Genomic DNA, 11,688 nt, shown 5'->3' with positions numbered 1-11,688 from the left:
TTGTATAATAGGAAATCAAACTAAGAAAATGTTCATGATATTGTTTGTAATGTGGCCTCTTCCAGGATGTCAATCATTTCAAGAGCCTCAAGATAATTAATATATAATCAACCTTAAACCTTTAGATAAGTGCTCATAATTGGCACAGATTTTTTTTCTAACATTTTTCTTCCTCATTTAGTTACAGTTTTGTCTGCTTCATCTAATAATCAGTTTGCCAGAGATCCTGTTATGTCCCAAATGTATGCTTATGCCTTTAAAATTCGATCACTCAAGAATGTGTTTTTGTCTCCTTAAAATTACGGCTCTTTCCCTTGAATGCTCTTTCAAACTAAAATCTAAAACAGATAACTTTATTAACTTCCCAGTGGTAACTATGGCACTCTTATAACACTTTCTTCTGTTTACTCAATAAAACCTTCAAAATGATATGAGCTCTGAAACTGACTTGTGCGCGTACCAAACAGCACTGTGAGTTGGTTTCAATTTAGATTAAGTTTCCTTAGAGTCTAGTGAGAACTTAGGTTTGAAGTGAGTTTTTATTATTTTCTCTTTTAGCTGCACTAAGAATTAATGTTTCAAAAATCTATTACTACTTTATGGCATTATTTAAGCGATTCTTGTTTTTCTGATCAGCCAAATAAAGTATGTGTCTTTGTGCTGATTTCGAAAGAGAAACAGCTCCATCTAATGGCCATTTGAATCATATCGGCCTTCCTTTTCATTTCATTTAAAAAATGATTTTGCTGGTAGAAACAAAAACTCCTTTACCTTTAATATAAAACCATGTTTAGCATATATATTTAAACAGGATATAACTTCTATATATATATGCGTAAACACACAGGAATATATACTCAGGATACATATGTATGGGCATGGCACACCTCGGAAATATTGCAGGTTTGATTCCAGACCACTGCAGTGGAGCAAATGCCACGATAAAGTGACTCACATCATATTTTTTGTTTCCCAGTACATATATAACTTATGTTTACCTTCTACTGCAGTCTATTGAGTGTGCAACAACAGTATGTCTAAAAAAGTGTATATATGCCTTAATTTAAAAACAATTTATTGAAAAATGCTAGCCATCATCTGATCCTTCAGCAAGTTATCATTTCTCTTCTAGAGTCTTACCTTCAATTTCTATAAAATGCAATCTGTGCTGAAGAGGACCCCAAGTTTTTACCACCCTAAAGCTGCCTTTTGGGATATTGATTTTAAACTCGTTATTTTAAAAAAAAAAGACTCAGAAAAAACCTTTGACCCTCCTTTTCTCCAGCCTAAGAGATTCAAATGGAAATACGCGTTTCAGGAAGGGGGCTTTAGCATAAGCACCATAGCATGAGAAAGGAAGAAGTCCAAGCCGGTTGACTAGATTCCCCCCCCCTTCCTCCGAATCCCATTGTTTTCAGTGTTGCTTAGCAAAAATTTATGTCATGTGTGTTCCCTTTTCACTTTTAAAATCTAAGGCGCTGTTCCTTTCTTTTATCCTTTGTCCAACATGTCATATATAACCAGTTTTGCTCACTGACTTTGGCATGTACGTGCCTAAGTGAATTCTCCGTGCACACACATTAAAAATTTGATTTTCTCCTGTTACTCTGTCTCTGTTAATTTGATTATTAGCTCAGCTAGTGAAACTTAGAAGGTGGGAGGAAAAGTATTATTCTTTTATACCTCACACTGTGAAGTCAATGAAGTAAAACAATAAAATGAGGTATGCCTGCATATATATATATTTAAAATAGCTAAACAGGGAGACCTTTAGACTGAGGTGGCCCTACTGCTACAGCAGCCTCCATAAGCAAACCAAAACCTAAGTCTATAAATGACTCAAGGTTAAAAAATGAAAACCTAAAGGCAATAAATCACAAAAGCCAATGAGGTTTCAAACTAGTATAACCAGACAATAATTTTCTTACTTTGCTTCCACTGTTTTTCTATTAAAGTCTCTGCCCGAGCTCCTATTGGAGGAGCACAGCTAACCATTTTCAGTTTGGTGCTGCTCAATTCAAGCTTATATTTACTCACATAAATTCTTTCAATGTTTAATGTGCCTGTTTATCTTTTAAATCAGAAAAGGAAAGTGAAGGAGATCACCTATGGCCCCCAGGAGCAATGAGCAACCAGGGGAAGTTAACGCGATGAACCCCTTGAGCTCACTGCTTTCTTGTTTCTGAAGGTAGTGAGTAAATTTTTTTGGATCTTAGCTCTGCAACTTTTGTGTTATGAGTTGTCAGATTTTATTTGAGAATGTCTTCTTCCAGATTGGACCCAATACCCTTTGGCTCAGGGCTGTGTAGCCTTTCCTTTGGATAGTCCCATCTCCTTTCCCCCTTTTCCTAAATAAATTTAATTTTTATTAATTTACTGTCTGAGATGGCTATTTAGCCTGCACACACAGCACCGACCTTAACTTTTCAAGCTGCATCAATTCTTTCAAAGTCTGTTGGTCAGTGGTCACTGAACATCTATTAGTTCACGCAGACAGTAAAGAGCTGTGTTGCCTTCTTGTCTCCCAGTGATAAACCTATGCAACATTTTACAAAAATGGATACTCAAAAGGAGAAATTGGCCAGCAAAGATGACAGCAGCAAAGAAACAAAAGGTGGTAACACTGGAAGTGAAACTGGAAGTGTTTAGACCTAGAAACAGTGACAGCAAAGCAAAGATAGGATGAGACCTAGGCCTCCATGAATCTACAGTACAAACCATTTTTAAAAGCTCGATGAATATAAAAAAGAAGGTCAACTTGTTTCAACATCTTTCCATTTAAGTTGCACTAGGAACAGAAAGCCGCTTATGGTTGAAATGGAGCATTTACTTCTACTTTGGATTGAGGGCTGTAATCAAAAACAAATCCCAATCAGTTTGACTAGTATTCAGGCCAAAACGTCCAAGTTAGTTGCCGCATTGAAGGAAATGGCAATCACCAGGAGACTGAAGAAAACATTTTACTGGCAGCAATGGCTGGTTTCATCATCTCAGAAGTCTGCATGAATTGATTAGCACCAAGCTACCTGTTGAAGCTGCAAGCTCAGGTAAAGATGCTACTGTGAAATTTGCACCCAGGTCCCAAGGATTACAGGCAGTCCTGGCTTTGCACAGCAGTGCAAGGCTTTAATGTGCAGAAAACTTTGCAGGATGAATGTAAATGGAGTTATAGAAGATGTAGATTATTATGGGAATGCTAACACTGCTTCCATTCAAGAAGTAGTTGTCGGTACGCAGCCAAAGCGTTAGGGACAGAAATAGAATATTTGGGACTAGCTGTATTTATAAGAAATATTAATCATGCTCTGCTAACCTTGACTGTTCTGTTCTGATTAAGGAAAGCATATTCTAACCCGGCTGAGGGTTGTACACCCTGGGACATGGGAGTTAACCCTGGAATGCAGTCCATTCTCCTTTTCTGAGAACTGCCTAACATCATGGGAAGATTAACAACTATGTTCCTGAACCAATGGAGTCCCGGAGGGGCTCACCCTTTGCCACCCCCAGGCCGTATTTCCTGTAACCTGTAACCATTATACCTTGCCTACTCCCCCATGCCTGTCATTCCTCCTTTCCCGTGGAATCTTTATCTTTCTACCCAATATAGGCAACTGGCTTATGAGGAGGGTAGAGCAGATTTCTGTGGATTACCCACTGCTCTCCCATACTGCTGGCAATATTGGAATAAACGCTCATTTTAAAAAATATATATATCTTTATTGATTTCAGAGAGAGGAAAGGAGAGGGAGAGAGATAAAACATCAATGACGAGAGAGAGCCATTGATCGACTGCCTCCCGCACGCCCCCGACTGGAGCTTGAGCCCGCAACCCGGGCCTGTGCCCTGACCGGGAATCGAACCTCAATCTCCTGGATCCTAGGTCGATGCTCAACCCCTGCACCATGCCTGGCTGGGTGGAATAAACGTTCATTTAAGATTCTACCCTGTCCCTGTTTAATTGGCTTGAGTAGTAACAGGCAGTCCAGACCCACTCATTGTCCAGTTTCAAAAGGACTCAGTAAAGGCAAACATAAAGTTATAAGTGAGGAAAGTTGTTGTATGGTAAAGGATGAACATGTCTCACAGGAAGCAATGCAGGTTGAAGACTTCACATAGGACGAACTCTCAGAGATATTTCAGGCCATTGAAAGCACAATGGCCCAGCCGGGTGTGGCTCAGCGGCTGAGCATCAACCTAGGATCCAGGTGATCGGGGTTCGATTCCTGGTCAGGACATAGGCCCGGGTTGCGGGCTCGATCCCCAGCAGGGGGCGTGCGGGAGGCAGCCGATCAATGACTCTCTCATCATTGATGTTTCTCTCTCTCTCCCTCTCCCTTCCTCTCTCTGAAATCAATAAAGATATAAAAATAAAAAAAAGAAAGAAAGAAAAAAAAGAAAGCACAATGGATAAAATTTTGGAAACTGATCCAGTCTTAGAAAGGAGTGTGATGATTTGCCAAGGCATAGGAAAGGTGCTCACTCCACATGGTAAATTGTACAATGAAAAGCAAGCAAGCACTGCTCAAACTACTCTTGATACATTTTTATACAGAAATAAAACACTATAATTTTCAATGTTTTAAATATTTTACTATTTTAATCCTCACCCGAGGACATGTTTTTTCTTTTTAATTGATTTCAGACAGAGAAAAAGGGGAGAGAGGGAAAGAGAGAAGAGAGAGAGAAAGAGAAACATAGATGTGAGAGAAAAACATTGATTGGCTGCCTCTCCTAAGTGTCCCAACCGAGACTGAACCCCAAACCTAGGTATATGCTGTGACCAGGAATCAAACCCACAACCTTTGGTGCAAGGAATGACTTTCCAACCAACTGAGCCACACTGGCCTGGGCTTTACTTTTTTTTGTTGTTGTTGTTGCTGTTTACATTTATAACCAACATCCAGGGAGTTTAATATTTTGACGAACTTTAAGGTCATAAAATAATAATAGATTGTTAATCCCATAGACTGAGATTGCTTTGCACAGTTTTAGCTTGTGGACTCAAAGTGAGAACTGCCTGCATTTTAAAGCAAGCGAGGGAGAAGCAGCAGCTTTGAAGCCCCAGCAGCTGAATTCGGCACCCCTAGCCAACTTGGCTTAACCCAGCCTTGCTGAGTCCGCCTCAACACTAACTGCTCCTTGACCCTGGCATCCTCTTCAATTCTGGCTAGAATGCCATTGCAGAAACTTTGCAAATTTGGTCATACACTGGCACACAGGTATACACTGGAGCCAGGCATGGCCAGACTCCCCTTGCCAGATGGATTTAATGGCCCTGGGTGTAGGCAGCACATTGGGTGCAGGGGTGTATGTCCTGCCTGGCGAGGTGGCCAAAAATAAGCAGGACCATCCATTATGATCTGCTGTTTGGTGGCCGTTCTAGCTTCAGTGTTGGCTGGGCTGTGCTATGTGAAGCTTGGTGCCTGGGTTCCCGAGTCTGGCTCTGCATATCTCTACAGCTGTGTCACTGTGGGGGAACCCTGAGCCTTCACCACAGGGTAGAACCTCATCCTCTCCTATGTCATCGGTTCAGCCAGTGTACCCCGGGCCTGAAGCTCAGCTTTTGAGAACCTGATTGAGAACCACATCTCTCAGACTCTGCAGAGGAGCATCTCATGGAGATGTCCTCCCAGAATATCCAGACTTCTGTGCTTTGGGCCTTATGTTCTTGTTCACTGGTTGCCGGCTCTGGGAGCTAACGAGTCGGCCTTGGTTCCCAAAGCAGTCACAGCGGCGTACCTTTTGGTTCTCAGTTTTGTCATCGCCCCTGGCTTCATTAAAGGGGAAATGTACAACTGGAAGCTCACAGACGAGGACCACAGACTGGCCATGGCTGGACTCAATGACACCCATAGCTTGCTCGGGAGAATTTGTGCATTATGGCACCGAGGGACTCCCAGTGGAGCAGCTACCTGTTTCTATGCATTTGTTGGTTTCGGCTGTATTGCTACCACTGGGGAAGACGTCCAGAATCCCTAGCATTCCATCCCTGTGGCAGTTGGGATTTCACTGTGTCTTCTCATTGGCATATGTTGATGTTCCTTCAGCATTCAAGCTAAGGATGCCTCACTATCAGATTTAACCTGTGAGCCCCTTGTTTAAGGCATTTCTCCAAGCTGGATGGGTCCCTGCCCGCTATATTGTGGCTATTGGATCCCTCTGTGCTCTTTCTCCCAGCTTCTTGGTCTCTATGTTCTCCATGCTTCAGGTGATCCATGCAATGGTGAAGGATGGCTTCCTGTTCCATGTCTTTTCCAGGTTCCACAGCGGCACACACACACCCATCATAGCCACTGTGGTCCCTGGAATTATCACAGCATTAATGGCGTTCCTCTTTGAACTTGCTGATCTTGTGGATGTCATGTCAGTTGGGACCCTGCTTGCTTACGCCTTGGTATCTATTTGTGTTCAGGTATCAGCCTGGCCAAGAGATGAGAACTGAGGGAGATGAACTGGAGTTGCAGGAGGAGATGGTGCCTGAAACAGAACAGCTGGCTTCACGGGCACTATTTTGTTCACTCAACAACACCCCCACTCTCCTCTCTGGCCCAGTTCCCTACCTTTGTTCCTCACTGCTCGCTCTACCACTGAGTGGATTTTGGCCTGGGGCTGACCCGGTGGTCAATTCCTCTGCTTTCTGGAGACCAATTGTGAACTGGAATGATTGTGCTGCTCCCGATGCTCATTACTGGGATCACTGGAGTCATCTGAAGACAGCACAGAGCTCCCCTCCCCTTCATTTTAAGGCACTTGCTTTGCCTCTCCTCTCACTAACGAGCATCTTTGTGACTGTTTACCTTATGATGCAGATGACAGCTGGCACCTAGGCCCGATTTGGGTTCTGGATGGTAATTGGGTTTGCTATCTGCTTCAGCTATTTTGTCCAGTACAGCCTGGAAGAGGTTAAGAGTGGTGAATCCCACTTCAAGTCCAGGGCCCAAACTACAGACTTTGATCTCGGCAGTGCCCATGCAGATTTGATTTGATGTCATCACATCTGAATGCTGTCTGGTGTCCCCACACAATAATGGAGGGAACTCCTGACCACACAGAGAGCCCTAGGCCTCCAATGGGGTGTTGGTAGGAAAACACTAAAAGAGCTCTGCTTTGTGGAGTGAAAGATGTGTTTTTGCTGTTTCTTGTCTTCTTTTTTAAAACTTGTATACTTTTTTATTGTGTCTGTAGCTGTGTACTGGCTTTAAAAAAATATTAAAAGAAACTAGAACAATAAAAAAATTTTAAATTAAAAAAATAAACAAGCTAGAGAGTGTGTTTCAACAAATATAATTACATCAAGTCTAGGAATGGATATATTTGAGCCTTACAAGAACCAGTTATATTATAGTTGGCATTTTTCATATTGCCTTTGTATGCTACTATATCAAGGCTTAGAAATAATAATTTATGATACTGAGTGTCTCGGTATTTTGAATATAACTTTGAATATTCAACCATTTGTAGGCCAAATCCTGTCTAATAGAATAGCATTTGGCAAACATTTTTTTAAAAGAGTAATACAGTAAACATTTTAGATTTTGCAGATCTTATGGTCTCTAAAGCAACTACTCAACTTTGCCCTTGTAGCCCAGATAGAGCCATAGACAATATATTAACTATTGAGCATTGCTGTGTTCTGTTGACCTTAAACAAATAATCGGATATTTCTCCAGTGAAAAGAGTTTATTTAGGAACAAGGAATTGCAGTTTGGGACATTCAGTCTAATGGCGAACCATGCACAAATCCAGAGAACAAAAGAGGGGAACTTAGAGGAAGGCACAGAGGAGTTCAGAGGGGCTGTCTAAGCAAAGAGTCCATTGGAGGAACCTGGGGGTTTGCAGTATAGTGGTGCTTTATTGGTTGATTAATGGGAAGGAGATCGTCCTTCCCGCTGGTACAGTAGAGTAAGAAAACATCTTCCTGTGGAAATTCCCACATGAGGTAATTTACTATGAGTGATAGGAAGTGAGAATTTCCCCTACAGGCCCTTAACTCTAATTTAAATAAAGTTACAATAAAACTTTATAGACAATGAAATTTGAATTTCATATAATTTTCTCATGTCATGAAATATTTTTCTTATTCTCACAAAAATTATTTTTCTTCACAAAATATTTTTCTTAGCTCCCAAGGCCTTAAAAAGTGGATGGGGATGGGAAGGTTTGTAGTTTAACTTCTGTAATAGGAACATGTATTGGTACTGTATGATTGCTTTTCAACTGTAAAGGCGTCTGTTTGAATAGGATTATCTTAGAAGCAGGAAGAGAGATTACTTTGTAAAATTACAAGATCCAGCTCCCTTGACAAATCTGTTATCAGAAAGATAGTGGTTTTGATGCTAAATAGTAACAGACTAGGATCACAGGGATCATAATATTTCTAAGAACTAATATTTCAAGAGTGCTTGCTGTGCAAACCGCCTCTGAGCACTTAGCAGCCATTAACCTCAGTTCATCCTCACAAGCCTACTGTATCTACTTTGCAAACCTCAAAGGAGACTCTCTTCACTCAAGGGCCACAAGGTGGAGAATGAGTGCAGCAGGTCTCCCAAAGCCTGTCAGGGCGCGTCTCCCCCATGTCATCTGCCCTCTTATACAGGTCTAAGCTGATGGCCTCAACACCTCTAGGTAACTGTGGGGGTGGCAGAATGACCCTGTGGTTATAGCATGGGCCCTGGAAGTGAACACCATTATCTCCATCCTTGGCTCTTCTATTACTATTCCGATCTTCCTCTAGCAGCTTAACTCTGCGCTCATTTCCTCACCTGTAGAATCATAATGATAATAACCACTAATGTTTACAGATTTATTCTATGCTCTGGACAGGGTTCCAAAACTTCCTCCTGTAGGAACTCATTTAGTGGGGACACCCCGGAATCTTCCTCACCTGGGAGTATCTGTATGGTGCCTAAAGCCCTGCATGGAACAGAGTAAGCGCTCTATAAATGCCAGTTTGAATGAGAAGCCAGTCTGTGGCTCTGCGAGCCTTGGGGTCCCTCATCTTGGCTCACTGATAAATCTTCATCTTGGCTCACTGATAACTCTTCACAGCGCTAACAACACAAGGAAGGCACTTGGTCAATCTCAATTGTGGTAACCAAAGTTCAGACTGTGCAGACACCCTCATTCCCACAGAGAAGAGCAGCTGGATCATCAGACGGCTCCAGAGGTAGGTGCTTCTCAGTCCAGGGCCATTAGGCACACAGCTCAGGTACTCCTCCCATTTCCATTCTCCATGAGGTCTGCCACCAGGTTCAGCTGCCAGGCCCTGAGCATACTTGCCCTGGGTGCTATTTTAGACTCTCAGTGACTACCTGAGCTGTTCTGTCAGGGTCTAAGGATATTTGACCTTGACGGCATTGATCTTGGTGTCAGACACTTTAAATGGAGGAGCCAGTCTTCTCCAGTCATTCCCCACATGATCACATATGATGTCAAATGCTGCACTCAGGTCTTGCTTCTCCTACACGCCTGGCTGGCTGCATGTGCCTCAGAGTCATCCAGGAGCCACAGCAGGTCTTGGCTCTGTGAGAAGGCTAGCAGCTCACACAGCAGTTCTGTGTGCTCAGGAACCAGCTCATTTAACTTGAACAGCAAGGAGAAAAGGTTGAGGCTGCTCTGCACATACTCCAACTTCCTCTTGCCTACAAGGCCCTGGCATAGGAACTTGTCAATGTGCCACTCAAAAAGCTAGGTGACATCGAGTATAGCAACACCAGAGACTTGTCCATGATGGCAGGCCTTGGTGGCCTACAGGTAGGCTCTGTGATCTTTCTGCTTGACCCCTAACCCAGCCCATCACCCCAGCCTCTTACAATGTTCTTCATCTCTCCTTATATTGTCTCTTATTTACTCAGAAAAGACGAACTTTAGGACAAACCACTTTATTTTAATTTTCTCAAAAATGGATTTCCACACCTTATATCTTCTATTACCAAAAACATATAATTTCTTTCCACATATCTTTTAGTTTCTCTATAATAAGAAGCCAAAATAGGTTAACTTAGACTTAGCTAGCAACTATGTTTCATAACTTTATGTCATCCAAAAAGAATCTAGACATTTAATGACCATCTATTGTTGCTGGTGAAAATAAAGCTAGTCCATGGAGTCACTCAGAAAACATTTCGATGACCCACTCATGGGGGGATGTAGTGTAGTGGTAAGGTTCCTTGGGGTAGAAATAAAAGGCTGTCCCCAGGTTCCCGGTGTGTCACCTCTGTCTGGTCCACTGTGGAAGAAGTCCAGCCTGGTCCAGAAGAAGGGCCAGGATCTAGAAATTCTGTGTCATCAGTTTAGTCCATGCCAAAGCTCAGTCCAGTTCAGTCTCTGTCCCCACGCAGCTAGCTTAATCTCTGTTCCCCACTGTGACCCCTCCGGTTGTGCATTATGGTACCCGGGTGGGCACTTGGGCCCACACTCGAAGCCCATGCTTGGGCCTGTGCAGCTGTCATGGGGAAAGAACATGCAGACGAATGGGTGAGCACAGGAACAAGCCATGCTACCCACAGAGGCCTTTGATAAGCTTTGTTTATATTACCTCGGGCTGGCTTTCTTTCAAACTGACCAATCTCTTTCCTAATCCCTCACAGGCTCCTCTAGTTTTTCCTAACCAATCTGGCCTTTCTCCCAGATTAGACTGCTCCCCTTTATGGCTGCCGTCTTGGCTCCTGCTGCACATGCCTCATAGTAGAACGAGCACCTCCTCCCGCCTCATCTTGACTTCTCCTGGGTATGTGCCCAGCAGAGAAATTCCTGTTTCTCAGTCCCGTTTTAAAAAAATTTCTATTAGATTTTGAAAAATCAGCTTCCAATTTTGCCAAATTTTGATCAGTTATTAAATTCTTTAAAACCTATTAAAATATACCAGTTCTCATAATCTTATATCTCAATAATCTTTTAAAAATTTCCACCTTGATGGGAAATCTCTTGATTTTCCCTTTTGTCTCTTCCAGTTCTCTCCTTAATTAACTTAACATTTGTATAAACATTTGTAAGGCCCACAAAGCTAAAATAAGAAATTCTAATGCTTAAGACTAGTTATATTTCTTTACATTCTTTTTTTTTTTTTAATTTTCTTCTTAAGTTCTGGACAATTGTTCTTTCAATGTTCTAATTTTTTACACTATTTGCAAATACCTGAACATAAAAAAAAAAAAATGGAAGTTCTGAGTGGACTTTGATTTTTGTTCTACTTTCTGTCATTCTATCTTAGTAAGTGCATCTTAATGGCTAGTTATTATACCAGTACGAGAACTCCCTAAAGATTTTCAATTTATGTTGTTTTTAATTAAAAGTATTAAAAGCCTAGCCAGTGACAGTATAATTTCAATAGTGACTCAAGCACATAAGCCTTTTTACAGCTTAACCAAGGAAGCAAAACGTATCCATGAAGTTACAAAGGATACAGCCCTCAGAGTCCAGGGAGCTAGCAGTGTCCCAACCAGTGAATTCTCCTGGCTGGCTTGCCAAAACTTTGGGGGCTTAAAAAGATACTTTTTCTCCAACCTTCTAAGTTCCTGTAGATGGGCTAATAATCAAATTAGCATAGATAGAGTAACAAGAGAAAATAAAATTTGAATACATGTGCATGGGCAATTCACATGAGCATGAAAATTCCAAAGACAGTGAGGTAAAGGTGGGCATGTATGTCATTTTGGACAAGGGAGAAAGATGGGGTAGGGGGTTAAG

At 42.0% G+C, this 11,688-nt stretch overlaps 2 pseudogenes; one reads left to right on the top strand and one right to left on the bottom strand.

Annotated features, from left to right (window-relative positions):
- Positions 1 to 5,172: 5,172 nt before the first annotated feature.
- LOC107526901 (cationic amino acid transporter 3 pseudogene) lies at positions 5,173 to 6,986 on the top strand (annotated as a pseudogene).
- Positions 6,987 to 9,204: 2,218 nt separating this feature from the next.
- On the bottom strand, positions 9,205 to 9,728 carry LOC148090452 (FAS-associated death domain protein pseudogene; annotated as a pseudogene).
- Positions 9,729 to 11,688: the final 1,960 nt, after the last annotated feature.

Source organism: Miniopterus natalensis, chromosome X (assembly GCF_054644295.1).
Source record: "Miniopterus natalensis isolate mMinNat1 chromosome X, mMinNat1.hap1, whole genome shotgun sequence".
Classification (NCBI taxonomy): domain Eukaryota; kingdom Metazoa; phylum Chordata; class Mammalia; order Chiroptera; family Miniopteridae; genus Miniopterus; species Miniopterus natalensis.
The sequence above is the reverse complement of the archived record's forward strand: the minus strand, read 5'-3'. Positions and strand labels throughout refer to the sequence as shown.